The 16,521-nt window shown below is 42.4% G+C and overlaps 1 protein-coding gene across 2 annotated transcripts in view; it reads left to right on the top strand.

Moving 5' to 3' along the window:
• BACH2 (BTB domain and CNC homolog 2) overlaps nt 1-16,521 on the top strand; it is a 373,540-nt gene that overhangs the window by 79,395 nt on the left and 277,624 nt on the right. For both annotated transcript variants that reach the window (XM_032155389.2, XM_058435404.1), the window contains exon 2: nt 10,420-10,532. The gene's annotated coding sequence lies outside the window, so the exon portion shown is untranslated. The remainder of the gene's footprint in view (nt 1-10,419; nt 10,533-16,521) is intronic.

Below are 16,521 nucleotides of genomic sequence, written 5' to 3'. Positions count from 1 at the left end.
CAAGGAGAGAACTGGTAAATTTTCATGGTTGTTAATTGTTTACATTTTGGGGACCCCAAGTTGCATGATACCACATTATTATAATGTGATTATGAGTTGGCATGATTTTAAGTCTACCCATATCCTTGAATGTTCCCCCCCGGTCAGGGTTTCCCAATCTCAGCACTGTTGACGTTTTGGACCAGTAATTCTTTATTATGGGGTGTGTCCTGTACATGGTAGGATCTTCAGTAGCATCATTGGTCTCACCCACTAGATGCCAGTAGCACCCTCCCCCGGGTCATGACAACCAAAAATGTCTACAGCATTGCCAGATGTCCCCTGGGAGACAAAACCACTCTGGTTCAGAACTTCTGCTCCACATTCTTACTCTGGTTTAGAAGCTCACTCTTTACGTCATGAGCTGGCTGCTCAGTTACTTCTAAGATTGAATTAAAGGATATGAAGTAATGTTTTAAGTTGGAATTCCAAGTTAAGTAAAGTTTTTGAAGGTGCAGGCAAGAGTACTTTTGAGTATGGTTATGCAGAACAACCTCTCTCTTGGAATTCCGACCTTAGCGGGTGGAACCCCTCAAGACTCCCTTATAGTGAGTTTCCCAGTGCTGTTTAAGAGGAAATGACCCCACCGTCTGAGCCGAGGGAAGTCGACATTAGCAGAAAGGGAACTTCCCCCCAGTCACCTGAGCAGACAGCCTAGGCCCTAGGCTCACTGCCTGTGTATCCAACCCCAGAAAGAGGGCAAGGCAGCAGCCACAGTTCTTTCTTGGGAGCACAGCCGACCTCCTCCCCATTCCAGCGACTGTGGTCTCAGAAGCTGAAACTCTCGTTAATAAGGAATGTGGAGCTTTCCACAGCTAAGGCAAGCATAAATTTCCTCTGTTTGTTTTGTGAGGACTAGTGTCAACTGCTGTAATGAGATCAGAGAGGACCCCAGGGTCAGCTGCTGGAACTGCTTTCTGTGGCTGTTCTCTTGGCTGCTTGCTGTTGGAGAATGCAGTGACTCCCTGCAGACCTCCCTGATGTGTTAAGGTGGTTGTGCCCTTGTTGCATTTCTTGCTGTCTTTGCTTCTCTCATTCTACTAAAATATCAGTGTGCAGTCATCCAGTTCTAAATCATGGAAAAGTTAATGGAAGGCAGATTCCTTTCCACAGAACTGAGGGCAGACTTAGTTGGGTGTGGAAAATGCAGCCTTGGGAAGAAAGGTGACCTGTTTCCTTGGAGTAATTGCCTGGACCTGCTGCTTCTGGCTAAGGGTAGGTTTCTCAAGGCCTGGGCTACCCATAAGCACTTTCTCCCCCCAGTGGCACTCTGTAATGAGGATGAGTTAGTGAAAGAGTCACAGCAATTAGCTTAGGCTACAAAGAACATAATTCTAGTTGTAGCCTAAATGACAGCTAGAAATGGCTACATATGGGACCTAAATATGGCAGAATTGCATTTAGGGAACCCAATTCTGGCAGAATGGTATACTGAGCTCATGCAGCCTGACCTACTTCTGACCATCCACCCCAAAAAGTCCTAAGCCTGGCCTACTTCTGACCACCCACCCCAAAATGTCCTAAGGTATTATATTGGTTAAATATTTTCAAGTACATATGAGCTTTAAAGCAGGACAGGGAAATTCTTAGGTGCCAGAAGACATTGATGCCACTGGCCTTAGAGTGTTTCAGACCCAGCTATAGGCTCTAGGCTCTAGGGGCTATAGTGTCTATACTCACACAGGAATTGCTTGTGAAAGGGGGGCAAGAAGATTTTCCCCAGTCTGTCTGGGGCTTTAAGTCTGTGTGTTGGGGCACAGACCAGGGGGATGGAAACCCAAGATTACACTGTTTGAATAGCTCTGGGGTTCATAGTTACACTACTACCTGCATGGTATAACTTCAGCTGTTTTGGTAGGAACTGGTTTGAGAGCATTGAAAGCCCTCAGGCCATAGTGGAGGCAAACACTAGATCCCTGTGGAGAGGCTTAACAACCCAGGACATGGTACTCCCTCAAAAAGAATAAGCCACACTAAGGAGATGCTGATAATAAGTACAGAATATGGCCAGATGCAGTGGCTCATGCCTATAATCCCAGCAATTTGGGAGGCCAACACAGGAGGATCACTTGAGCCCAGGAGTTTGAAACCAGCCTATGCAACATAGCAAAACCCTGTCTCTACAAAAAATTCACTGGGCATGGGTGGCGCACACTTGTAGTCCCAGCTACTTGGGAAGCTGAGGTGGGAGAATCACTTGAGCCTGGGAGGTTGAGGCTGCAGTGAGCCAAGATGGCACCACTGCACTCCAGCCTGGGCAACAGAGTGAGACCCTGTCTCAGGAAAAAAAAGAAACAGAATCTAAGCCCCAGAAAAGCAGAGGTTAACAGTGAACCTCTGAGATTGCTTTCCAGCAGAGCCCATCAGGCCAAATAGAGTTTTCTTCCTGCAGATTAATGAAAGTTTCTTCTCAAGAGGAACAAGGCATATAACCCATTCTGGCTTGCTAAGCAGTTTCAGTTGTAAGCACTAGCCCCAATTAAGGTGACAATCCTACTTATAGCTTGTCCCCAAGATGATCTTGAGAATATTTTAGTTCCTTAATTAGAAACTTTTTATTGGAGAGAGAGCTGGTCCCCTTTAACGCTTCTTTAACAGTGCTTCCGTTGCAGTGGGTCACTCTGAAGTAACCCACCAGGCTGTCTGTTATTTCACTTTCTCACCAAATCATAGGAAATGTTTGCCTGAATTGTACAGCAAACCTCCCCTCCACCACCCCGCCAAGGGAGAGGGAAGTTGAAATTATTTGGAGGGCTCTGGGATTCTTTCAGCATAAAGTCAAAGAAACCCAGGTAAATAAGACATGGTTAGTAAACATTTGTTCTAGATGAATATAACTCAGCCTTCTCAATCCAAAGTGAACAAATGGATCAAGAGTTGCCTGGAATAGCCACTGTGTACTCCCCATGCAGTGACGTGCATTATTGGCAAACATGAGAATGCTAAACTTAATGCATGATTCCTTAATTTATTAATAGGACAATGAAATCTCTTGTGTTTAGTTTTTTTTCTTCTAAAGTGCACAAAAAGCTGTCGCCAGTAGTGCCCAAATAGTGCCTTGCTGACCTAAAAGTATGCCATGCTTCTTAAGAAAAAACTCTTCAGTATTTATTCTTAATTTGGACTTCTATAAAGTTTAATTTCAAAATATTCTGACCAAGCGAGAAGTAGACATGAATATTGACATTAAAGCATCAGAAGAGGAGAGAATGAAAAGAAATAGGTTCAACTGGTGCCGGACTTACGGGAGATCTTCCCAAACATTATAATTAAATTTGGCATATATTGAGTGCCTACTGTATGTAAGGCAGCAGGATAGGTGCTGGGTATTTGGGTACTAGTACAAAATAGAAAAGATCTCTTCCGTGAAATGCTCAAAACAATCCTCAAAAGAATCTCCAGAGGTATAAAGAATTTCCCCCAGTTTTAAGGATAAAGGAACAGAGACTGAGAGAGAGCCAGTAACTTGCCAGAAATTACGTTCCAAGAGGTGGAGTTGATACTCAGACTGACTTGGCCCCATCTCTCTTTGCCTACTCTTCTCCCTGGCTTTCTGTGGGCAGTGAAGCCCTAGCAGTACAACCCAGAGGGGCCAAGAGGCAGGTAGAGAGTTTTCTCTTCCGGAGGTTTACAGGAACAAAGAATCCCCTGACTGACATGGAAGGTGTGCGGTAGAAGAGGCAAACTAGCCAACCAGACCCAACTCCTACAAAATTTCCAAAGTATTAGCATGAGTTTCCAACATTAAAACAGCAAATTATTTTACACAGTCTCTCAACTCTGTTTCTTGAGTATCAGAAGCTCTTGGCACATGGGGCTTGTTCCTGCTTTGCTGGGGCTGGAGCTGAGTAGCAGACTCCCCAGATGCCCCGTTCCTCACTGTCTTCCCAGATCTGACCTTTCACTCATCTCATTCTTTCTTGACCCCTGCAGTCATCTGAATTTGTGACCCCTGGTTTAAATAGTCACTTAGGCAAGGAAAGTGGGCTGGGCCCAGTAATCTCTTGGGGCTCCTCTGTGTTTTGCCTTTAAATTGAGGTAGTTCTAAATCACTGGAGACTGCGTTTTACATTTTACAGTGATAGCCCTGAATCTAAATATTAGATATCCTGACTTATCATTTGACCAAGTGCAAGAACCCCCTAGCCTGTGTGCCAGAAGTGGGTGTATGAAAGTGACGGACACTCTACCACTTGTCACTCTTGGCCCTTTCCTGGCCTCTGTTTCTCCCCTTCTGGCTCTCAGACCATTTGTGTGTGTGTTACCAATAATGTGTCTCTCTTTTATAATTTATAATCCTCTTGTTTCCTTCTCTTTATCACCATTTCCTATTGAACCATAACTCATATATTAGTTAAAATTTCAGAACATTCCTTTTCAAATTACCTAACCTATCCTTGGGGAGGAAGGCTGTTGATGATGCTTGATGGGAAGATGCTGTTGTCGTTCTGGCTTAGAGTGTCTGTTTTCCGTGGTATGCTGTGAGGGCAGCGCACAGGGGAGCAAAGCAGAATGGCAAACGTCTGGTCTCTGGGGGCAGAACCATGTTATAGTGTGTTTGCTGCCTCCATGTGGGGGTGGCGAGGACACTGAAGTCATGGAGAACCACAGCCACACATCTGCTGTAACTTTGAGGATGGAGAGGGACCTGCAGGAATCTCCTTGGCAAGCTCCACTCTGTTCCTCTTGCCTCTTCTTTAGGAAGCAGGGAATGAGCCAGCCACTTGGAGAGAAGGTGTGTATGCATTGGGGGAAGAGGGCAGGAGTCTAGTTTCTTTGCCTTTGGATCCTTTAATCCCAGCACCATGCCCCCTATTGTAGAAGGGAGGGATTAGCTTTTCTGTAATAAAATGGCCTTATATTTTTTTCAGTTTAAAGTCTCCAGTTGAAGATTGTCCAGACTTAACTTCGAAGCCATGTGAATTACTCCACCCCTTAAAATAGAGTAGAGGAAATTTGGGATATTGCTCTCACCTGTCCATCTGATTTCCCAAGTTTCTAAGTCCTAGATGCAACAGCATTTTTTTCTAGACTTCAGAGCCTGTTCACCTTGTATTACTTCACTTACTCCTTCTCCAAAAGCTCTTGGGCCTGGCATAGGCCCTCATGCTCCAGCCCTCTGCCTAAGCTGCTGGCCGTGGTGGTAGGAAGGGTAGGAACAAGAGTCCATCCCACAGACTGGCCTCATGGCGTGTTATGTCTAAAAGCTAGTGAGACCTTTAACACTGCGAAGAGTGACCTGCTTGCTCTTGTTGGCCTATCTATCTCCCACAGGAGTGCCTGAGCTACCCAGCTTTGAGATGTATTACCGAAGGCTTCTAGAATGGACATCGTAGAAGGGGGTGGGAGTTGGAGTGGGGAGAAAAGCCCAACTCACCATATTCCATTCAGTATTGGCAGTATTAGTTGCATTTTCAAGGGCCAGCAGAACATACACGCGCGCACACACACACACACACACACACACACACACACACAGCCCTTGACACTTTTAAGCTTCTCTTTAAAGAGCATAGGATTAAAGGTGGCTTATGTTATTCTCAGCATACCTCTATGCCATATTAACAGTGATCCAAGTAAAATAGGCTTCTCTCCATGATAGATGGAGGTTGATGGTAAATAAATAGTGGTGAATCAGGTACACCTGGTGTTTTCTCCAACTCTCATTTGCTGACACCTGAGACATCAGAGTATAACCCTCAGAGAAGCCATAGGATGTGGAATTGTCACCAGGAGCCCGAATCTCTGGGTCCCTTCCATAGTGAGGACCTGGCTGGTGAGGGGCACTTGGCCATGTTACCAAACCTATCTCTGAGTGTCTTTGTTTGCCTACCGCCCTTTATTTTTCTCCATTCTTTGTATCTTTCATCTTGTCATTTCTCTCTTCTTCTTAGACTTTGTCTCCGCCTTTTTTTTTTTTGAGATGGAGTCTCACTCTGTTACTCAGGCTACAGTGCAATGGCACGATCTTGGCCCACTGCAGCCTCCGCCTCCTGGTTCAGGCTATTCTCCTGCCTCAGCCTCCCGAGTAGCTGGGATTACAGGCCTGCACCACCACGCCCAGCTAATTTTGTATTTTTAGTAGAGACGAGGTTTTTCCATGTTGGCCAGGCTGGTACTCCTGACTTCAAGTGATCCACCAGTCTCAGCCTCCCAAAGTGCTGGGATTCTGTAATTCCGGCCCACCTTCCTTCTTACCCACACTTCTGTCCACCTGGAAAGACGGATTATGTTTTATTAACCTTTTAGAAGTCTAAGATTGACTATTGAACCAACTGTTAGGATCAGCTGAGTGGAAGTCACACGGGCTTATGGGATTAACTTTCTCAAGGCACCCTTTAAAGACATCTGTAGTTTCCTTTTGTTCAGTACTAGAGGAATCCAACTTCTTAAAACAATAAAAAGAAACATTGAATAATAAACCAAAAAAGAAAACATTCTTGATTCCACCATGGTAACTCAGGTATCTTTTTCCCTAATACTTTATATTTAAGATGCAGTCTCCTTTTTTAAGCTGTAGGTTTCGCTAAGCTTCTTCATAAACTGAATTGGCTGCAAAACAACCAGGTTCCCTCGATTTCAAAGGAGATGGAAAGTACTTGATAGAACAAGGCCAGTCTTTTTGGTTGCTGTCCAGAACTGAACTGACCCAGTTTCTAAAATTGTCATCTGTTCTCTGAGGCGTTTTCTTTTAAATGGTGGTCTTGGTGTGTGCGTGTGTGTGTGTGTGTGTGTGTGTGTTGTTTTGGGGTGTGCATTGTTTTGGGGTGTGTGTTGTGTTTATTTTTTATTTGTGGTCTTTCACATGCTTTATTTCCGTAGTGTCTTGAAATGAAGTCACTTCTAGTCCAGAGTCTATTGCTTATTACAGCAAGAACCAGGAAAAGTTGTTTTACCTCTCTGTGTCTGGTTTCCAAATTAGGAAAACTACTACCCAGATTGGTATTAGTATTAAATGAGAGTATTAATATATGAAAGTGCATTGTACAGTTTGGGGTACTATACAGTTGTATGATATTCTTAATATTTTTTAAAAGATTTACAACCCTGGCATTAAGAGGTTTTCCTTTTTAAAAGAACTCCAAAGGCAGCTGCAACAATTATTAACATTGTTTTTAAGACCCCACACTTGAGTCTATATCATCCTAGGCCCTGTGAGTGAGAGCAAAGAAAAAACTATTGTAATATTTATTTTAAAACGTTCTGTGTGCCTGATGTTTCCCTCAGAGGGTTTTTAGCCTGGTTCGGTTGTAAAACAACATACATGAAAATGACATAGGAACAGTTGGGGCAGGGACAGGAAGGGATCCGTAATCAGTTTAGTGCAAGCTATTTATCCAAGTTCTGAGAGTACGGGGATTGTGGCATGATTGGAGCTGGGTGGGGTTCCTCAGGGAAATGATGTTCAAGAATCCTTGTCTGTTTGTTATTATCTTCTTGTACCCACATTTCCTGTGTTGATACCAATGTGTACATAAAAATTGAATTGTGACATGAGGCATCTCTGCTAGGCATTTGGGCAAGCTTTCCAGTTAAGTGCTAGGCTGTAGTTTTTACATGGATTGATACATACATTGAAAAGGAAACAGCATGTATAAAGTTCTACTTTAAAACTAAGAAATTTATTAGCACATGCTTCTAGAAATTGAAAGAGTAAAAGTTATATGCATTTTTTTTTCAGTCACTTTAAGATCAATTAGAATTAGATATTGAATTTTCTTGACTTTGAAGCTGTGATTACCCAGGCATCATGTACATGTGGAGATGTTTGGATGTATTCATACTACAAAGCTGGAATTCCAAGATCTCTCTATGTTGTACATATTGTTAAAATATGCTATTGCTATGACTGAATGTGGTATTTTCTTTTTTATTATACTTTAAGTTCTGGGATACATGTGCACAACATGCAGGTTTATTACATAGGTATACATGTGCCGTGTTCGTGTGCTGCACCCGTCAACTCATCATTTACGTTAGGTATTTCTCCTAATGCTATCCCTCCCCCAGCCCCCCACCCCCTGACAGGCCCCGGTGTATGATGTTCCCCTCCCTGTGTCCATGTGTTCTCATTGTTCAACTCCCACTTATGAGTAAGAACATGCGGTGTTTAGTTTTCCCTTCTTGTGTTACTTTGCTGAGAATGATGGTTTCCAGTTTCCTCCATGTCCCTGCAAAGGACATAAACTCATCCTTTTTTATGGCTGCATAGCATTCCATGGTGTATATGTGCCACATTTTCTTTATCCAGTCTATCACTGATGGGCATTTGGGTTGGTTCTAAGACTTTGCTATTGTGAACAGTGCTGCCGTAAACATATATCTGCATGTGTCTTTATAGCAGAATGATTTATAATCCTTTGGGTATATACCCAGTAATGGGATTGCTGAGTCAAATGGTATTTCTAGTTCTAGATCCTTGAGGAATCGCCACACTGTCTTCCACAATGGTTGAAGTAATTTACACTCCCACCAACAGTGTAAAAGTGTTCCTGTTTCTCCACATCCTCTCCAGCATCTGTTGTTTCCTGACTTTTTAATGATCGCCATTCTAACTGGTGTGTCATTGTGGTTTTGATTTGCATTTCTCTAATGACCAGTGATAATGAGCATTTTTTCATAAGTTTGTTGGCTGCATTAATGTCTTCTTTTGAGAAGTGTCTGTTTATATCCTTTGCCCACTTTTTGATGGGATTGTTTGTTTTTTTTCTTGTAAATTTGTTTAAGTTCTTTGTAGATTCTGGATATTAGCCTTTTGTCAGATGGGTAGATTGCAAAAACTTTCTCCCATTCTGTAGGTTGCCTGTTCACTCTGCTGATAGTTTCTTTTGCTGTGCAGAAGCTCTTTAGTTTAATTAGATCCCATTTGTCAATTTTGGCTTTTGTTGCCATTGCTTTTGGTGTTTTAGACATGAAGTCCTTGCCCATGCCTATGTCCTGAATGGTATTGCCTAGGTTTTCTTCTAGGGTTTTTATGGTTTTAGATCTTACATTTAAGTCTTTAATCCGCATGTGGTATTTTCTTTGGAATCCGTATTTCAAGTAGCCAAGGAGTGATTTGCAATTTCCTCTCCCTATCATCTGATTTATAAAAGGAATGTAGTAATATTATGTTCGTAGAATAGTAATGTGCTTGGAGTAGGAGTTTATCTTTGAAAATGTAATTGCAAAATCATTTTCTTAGCAGTGAAAGATGTTAATATGGGGACTACAGCTTTGGAATTCTCCATGTCCTGTACTTAGTTAGCAGACATGTCATTCTCCAGTGTAGACAAAGGCTGATTACTAAGAACTAAAGATGGTTATGGTGGGCTTGTGGGGTTATAAGTACCTTTTTCTTTTCCTGTTGAACATTTTCTATATTCTTAATATATTATAATTAAAAATAGTGTATTTTTCATTTTTAAAAGCACTGCAGTTCCAGTTAAACCTCCGATTCCATGTATTATGGGAAGGTCCAGATATATAAATCCTTCATAGATGCAACTTAAAAAAATAGCACACAAATTGAGTATCAGGAACCTTACAATGTTTTGCTCTCCTGTCAGTTCCACCTGTAAACACCTTTCAGAGGAAAAGGCTGCAAATCCATTTAAGTAACTGAAGTCATTTTTTAAATATTTTCCCATAATATTTGACAAATTAACCTTGAAACTGGCCAGGTATGGTGGCTCACACCTGTAATCCCAGCACTTTGGAAGGCTAAGGCAGGAGGATCACTTGAGCTTAGGAGTTTGAGACCAGCTTGGGCAACGTGGCAAAACCCTATCTCTACAAAAAATACAAAAATTAGCTGGATGTAGTGGTGCACACCTGCAGCCCCAGCTACTTGGGAGGCTGAGGTGGGAGGATCACTGTAGCCCAGAAGGTTGAGGCTGCAGTGAGCTGTGGTCATGCCACTGCACTCAACCCTGGGCAACAGAATGAGACTTTATGCCAAAAAAAAAAAAAAAAGACAAAGAAGAACCCTGAAACTGTACAATGACCCTTTTACTCTAAAATGTAATTCATATGAATCAAAAACTTCATGTAAAGAATAAATAGCATGAATAAAAACATGGTGGACTCTTTTTCTATTTGGGGGGAATTGGACTGTTTAGTTCATTTGGCCCATGGAAAACTGACCATCTGAATTCCCTTATGGTACACTGCCTTTCTAGGAAATCTGTGGAAGTTCTAGCTGTTGAGTCCTGGCAGCCCCCATTTGCACTAGCTGCTTTTCAAGTGCTCAATAATAGCCACATCTGGCTAGTGGCTACCATGTTGGACAGTGCAGACTTGGATCATTGCCATCATGACAGCAAGTGCCAGTGCACACAGCAGTGCTCTATGCCTTCCTGGGCACCAGCTGATGGATTTCTTCTTTGTTTATATTCACAGTGCAGCTGTCTGCTTCAGAAAGTGAGGGCTCCAGGAATGAGGAGAATCTTCAAGAGCTGCCTCGCATTGTGACATGTCTGATCCCTTGCTCCCATCCCTGCAGCATGAACAAGGTAAGAGGTACTTTGAGGAATCAGCACTTGTATTTCCTTTATGGTACCATGATTTTCTGAAATACATATGTCTTTCCATGATGTGAAGAGGTTGCTTCTCCTGCCAGAAGCATTTCAGAGTTGGAGAGTCGTGTGATCCCCCACAAGAAGGGTCACAGGTGCTGGTGGCTACTCTGGCTGCGTAGTCCTCTGGAGGTGTCATTTATACTTGCCAGGGGCCTCTGAGTGGCTGAAATACTGGGTTATAGTATAACTGCCTTGGCATGAATATTGGAATATTGAGACTCTGGGGCTAGATTTCTTGGGACTAAATATCACTTTTTCCGGATGCTAGTGTCAGTGACCCTAGGCAAGTGGCCTGACTTCTTGGTTCCCCAATTTCCCCATCTGTAAAATGCTGATAATAATGATACCTACCTGATAGGATTATTGTAAGGATGAAATGAGTTGCTGCGTGTACCAGGGCTTAATATGGTACCTGTCCACATTACAAGCACTTGATACATATTTACTGCTGTTGTTTTTAATGTTGGGGACACTTATCCCTTAGACATAGTTGCAAGAGAGTGTAAGGTGCATCTTTTCCATTTTGATTTATTCCCTGATTAAATTGGTGAGTGGTGATTTATTACCAGATGGGCACTATGGGAATAAACAAGAATACAACTTGAGATGCCTTCAGCATGTGCAGACTGTCTTGGGTCAACATAGTGAGTGTGTTCTAGCAAGGTGTGTACCAGAAGCTCTGGAGGCACAGAAAAAGGAACATCCAACTCTGGGGAATCTGGGAAGGACAATGTAGAGGAGGTGACATTTGAGTAGGATCCTAGATGGGAAATGGTAATTTCCTGGACAGGGAAGGTGGGGCAAGGCATTCCAGGTAAAGGAATGTGTTTAGGCACAAAAGCATATGAGAAAGCCTGGTGTGCTCAGAGAACAGCAAAGAGTTTGGTATGGCTGGAGCAGGGTTTCTCAGCCTTGACACTTGGTATTTGGACCAGGTAATTCTTTGCAGTGAGAGACTGTTTTCTGAATTTTAGGATTTTTTGTAGCATCCCCTTCCCTTCACTCTAATTGTGACAACCAAAAATGTTCCCAGATTATTGCCCAGTGTCCCATACGGGGACAGAATTACCCCTTGGTTGAAAACTACTGCGCTAGTGGAAGGTGGTCAGATATAAGCCCAGAGAAGGAGGCAAAGGCCAGATCCTATGAGCCACTGAAGGATTTAAAACATGGGAGAGATGTTTCCGGAGGCCTACAAAAACAGGTGTGTTATTGCAGGCCTGTTATATGGATTGTGGTAGAGTTGGACAGCCCTGTTCAATGGTTTGGTTGTGAAAAGAGCATATGGAATCTCTAGACTTTAGAAAGCCCATTTCCCTGTTGAAATTCTTCTACTAAGGTACCCTCTTCCAGTGGTGACTTTTCTCATGGTCATTTACTCAGCCTTCTCATGGGCAGGAAGGGCCCTGGGTGGCTTCAGGGGTTGGAGAAAGCTGGAAAAGCCCTCTGTGCACTTACACTCTTTCCCTAGATGCAAGTTTTATGGGAGACTCTGGCCGCTTTATCCTATCTGAAGAGACCAGCAAAAAAACAAGCAATTGCTTTTTTTGAGGAGTTTTCGTTTGGCTGAGCTGAGCCAAAGAGAAAGAAACCAGTGCTGAGTTTTCCCGCTTCAACCCCACCCCAGCTTAAACACTTGGCGTTAAGCCTCCTTTGAGAAGTGAGCTGTTGGAATACTGGAAAGTAGGCAGGTATTCTGCCCCAGGGTCATGACTGGAGGTGGGGAGGAGGGGAGATCCATGGCTGCAAACCTTTTTTGGCTCCTAGTATTTGGAGTTTGGTGTATTGAAAAGCTAAGGCAACTGGGGAAATCTGTTATCAGCAAATGCAGTTTGCTGTGACAGCTCCGCCCTAAGTTTCTCCAGGGCAACCCAACATCTAATGTCATGGATTCACTCTCCACACACAGCTGGGAACCAGACTCCTCAGAAATGTCAAGTCTCAGTAGGTGTGTCTGTTGCTTGGGATATTATGTTCTGCCTGAGTGGCTCAGTACGTGCTTTATTTTATATTGTTTTAATTGAAAGTAGTGATTAAGCATGATGTGTCACCTTCATAGGTCAGCATTTTTCTTATGGCTTTCTTGGCATAAGACAAAGAATAGGTCACTCTCTGGGGAGGAAACAGCTCTTCTCAGCATAAATAAAACCAGAGAATCTCCTCCTCAATTATGGTGTTAGTTGGAGTGCTAGAAATATTGTTGTGGGTGTGACTGACGTTCTAAGTGGATTTGTTCCTAGAAAGTTGGAGACATTCGAATTGTGCACTTTCCTCTTCCTCAGACACACACTGTAATGCTCTCCTTTCTTCCTAAACCCCAGCTCACTGACGGGGCACTTCAGTTAGGGAGGTGTCCGGATGGAGGGTGGCCCTGGCGTTCTAGGGTCATTGTTATTCCTATGAAGTGCCAGGGCGATGCTGATTGCAGTTAGACATTGACAGCTCTCTTGTGAATCCATCAGAGACCGTGCCTCTAGAAAACACAGAATCCCCCAAATCCCATGGTACAAAAGGATTAGCAGTTGGCCGCACTAATTTAACAGGACTACCCTGATACCTCATGAGTTGCTGTCCACCAGGTAGGGCCTTCATTCCTCACATTCTTGAACTCCTGTCTGTGCCAGGGTCTGAGGAAACACCAGAAAGGGGTGTACTTTGGGCCTTCGGATAGCTAGCGTGTTGGTGTATCAGTGCTGGCTAAAAAGAGAAGCAGAGGGCATTCCTGCACATAAGGCCCATCATGAATCTGCTGTCATCCCTGAGGCCAGTCTACAGGGAATATGTCAGTGTACATGGAATATGATAACAGACTCATGGGTTTACACAGAGTAGACAGCCTTATATTTATTTATTCACCTTTTAAATATTGTAAACAGGCATTAATGGTTGTAAATTCTGAGTCTTACATATTAAAGAAATTGTGGAGCACATATTTTCCCAGGGTATGCATTCTCCCAAACCCTCATGCAGACTTGACCATCTTTCCAGTGTTCATACATTCTTCGCAGCTTTTTGCAAGAGCTGACTTTCCAATCTTTATGTTGATCAAAAATTTCATAATTAGAATGTAACTTTTTTTTTTTTTTTTTTTTTTTTTGAGAGAGAGAGAGGGTCTTGCTCTGTCACCCAGGCTGGAGTGCTCAACCTCCCAGACTCAAGCAATCCTCCCACCTCAGCCTCCTGAGTAGCAGGGACTACAGGTGTGTGCCACCATACCTGGCTAATTTTTGTATTTTTTGTAGAGGTGGGGTTTCGCCATGTTACCCAGGTTGGTCTGGAACCCCAGGACTCAAGCAGTCCTCCCATCTCAACCTCCCAAAATGCTGGGATTACAGGTGTGAACCACCACACCTGGCCAAAATTTAACTTTTAAATTCTGTCAAAAGTATTTCTACTACTTTCTTGGTTATTTTCTTGCTAATATATATAAATATATATTACATATAGTATATTTGCCAGTAAAAAAAAACCAACGTTTCTGGTTTATCTGTGTTACTGCTGCGTTATCATGCTATAGAGAAAGGATTTCAGTGTGTCACTTAAAAGCCATAGCCAAATGTAAAGCCAATTGAACAGGATTCTGTAGAGGCAAATTATGCAGGATGATGTACATTCAGTGCATACTGGCCGCTGTGTACATTCACAGAAAACACACTAGCAAGAAAAGTGTTGTTCTCCTCTTGAAAGATCTTTCGTTCTTTTTTTTTTTTTTTTTGAGACGGAGTCTCGCTGCGTCGCCCAGGCTGGAGTGCAGTGGCGCAATCTCGGCTCACTGCAAGCTCCGCCTCCCGGGTTCACGCCATTCTCCTGCCTCAGCCTCCGAGTAGCTGGGACTACAGGCACCCGCCACCACGCTCGGCTAATTTTTTGTATTTTTAGTAGAGACGGGGTTTCACCGTGGTCTCGATCTCCTGACCTCGTGATCCGCCCGCCTCGGCCTCCCAAAGTGCTGGGATTACAAGCGTGAGCCACGGCACCCGGCCTAGATCTTTCCTTCTTAGTAGCAACCTTGGGATTATGATCCTTTACTCTTCTCCCTCGTGGTCGTCGTTTTTTATGAAGGCATGTCACATGCTGTTCTGTGCTTTAAATTTATGAGGACACTCCGTCTGATTGAAAAATAATTGATTTTTCCATTATTATACAAAATGACCCTCTCTCTTCCCCCATCGTGAAAAAAAGATCTTCTTGAGAACTGTTTCTTCCTTGTTATGTTCAGATCAAGCCGGATCTGATTTTTATTGCTTTGGACAAATGCCAAAGCATCCAGATGAAGTAGAGTAGTGCCCCTTGTCTCTTTTAGTGGGTGGATGCCACTGTTTTGCTTAATGATCTGCCCAGCAGAATGTTTTTTCTCTGAATATTTTCCAGTATTCAGCACCACATCCTACTGTCCCAGGTCTGAGGCAGTTTCATGTTTACACGCAGATCAATATCTCTACAGTCAACTAAAAAGTAAAACTGAAATTTAGTTTCTACCTTCATTTGGAGTTTTTCTTTCATTGCACCTCCTTCATATGAAGCTGTGAAGTCCAGACTTTATTATCCCTGACTCTCTCACCCCAAACCTGGCATATACAGAGCTCTCGTTGGTAAAACATCAGCTCCAACACATATTTGTCAAGTGCATACTATGTGCCATGCACTGTGCTTGCAAGAAGTACATTATGAATGTAACAAAGGTATTTCCTATCTAAGATAGCTGCTGTTCTGGCAAAGGTAAGAAGAGTCATCACACCTCACTGGTTTAATATTTTAACATAAACCTAATGTGAACACTTTTTTCATTTTAGACATCTTAAAGAGCGAGTTAACAGAGCTACTGGAGGTAGTGTAAGGAATTGGTGAATAATAAACATAAAAGATGTCTCTCCTTTCCAGGACGCCTTCAGTGGTTTGTTTCACCAAATGTCTAATCTATATTTAATAAGCCTCAACAGTCATTTTTCTGAAGGCAGTGGCCAGGTCCTCCTTGTGGCAGACTTTGAAGAGCTATTGCAAGGTTTAAACTAGTGACATGGAAGAAAATACAACTAAAAATTAAATGATCTTAGAATAAAGAAGGCCTTATTAATTTCTAGTGTCAGAAATTATCAAGGAAGAGAATGTACTTAGCTATGTAACACCTCAGAACTTCTTTCAATCGAAAAACATTCTGAACTATTCTGAAAGATAAAAGACAAGCTGGGGCAGTATTTACCCATGTATGAGAAAGAGTTATTAAGAGTTCTTACAAATTAATACAGATTTATAACATAAAGATAATTACACTAATAGAAAATTGGCAAAGAACAGAAAGGTAAGACCAACAAAGAAAGAAATATGATCAACAAAATAGAAGAAAAATATTCAACCTCAACAGCAATCAAAGAAATGCAAATTAAAATGATGAGAGAGTATTTTTTACCTATACAATTGATGAAGATTTGTAACATTTACCCAGTGAAGCTGGGAGTAGGGAACATCAGGCTCTCTCATACACAGTTAGTGAAAGAACACCTTTCTTAAGGGGACTTAAACAAGGTGTATCAACGCCTAAAAAACTGACACACCTTTTGTCCCAGAATTTCCATTTCTAGAACGTTAACTCAAAGAGAACCGCCATGGATGTGTTCAAAATTTAGCTAAGATGTTCATCACAATATTCTTAAAATAGTAATTTTTCAAGGTAATAACCATGGTACAGCCATATAATAAAAATGCCAAGGAGGGATTGAGGAATACTGAGTGACATAAAAAGATGTTCTAAATAAATTGCGAAGAAGACAAGTTATATAACAGCATGTGCAGTCTAATCATTATTTCATTTTTTTAAAAAAGGTACAGTATGCACACAGAATAAAGATTGCTTATACACATCAACATAGTATGAGCATTATCTTTATTTTGCTTGTATGTTCTAGATTTTCTTAAGCAATGTGCA

Source organism: Hylobates moloch, unplaced genomic scaffold, assembly GCF_009828535.3.
Source record: "Hylobates moloch isolate HMO894 unplaced genomic scaffold, HMol_V3 SCAFFOLD_2, whole genome shotgun sequence".
NCBI lineage: Eukaryota > Metazoa > Chordata > Mammalia > Primates > Hylobatidae > Hylobates > Hylobates moloch.
Note: the sequence above shows the minus strand (reverse complement) of the source record. Positions and strands in the feature narration are given on the sequence as shown.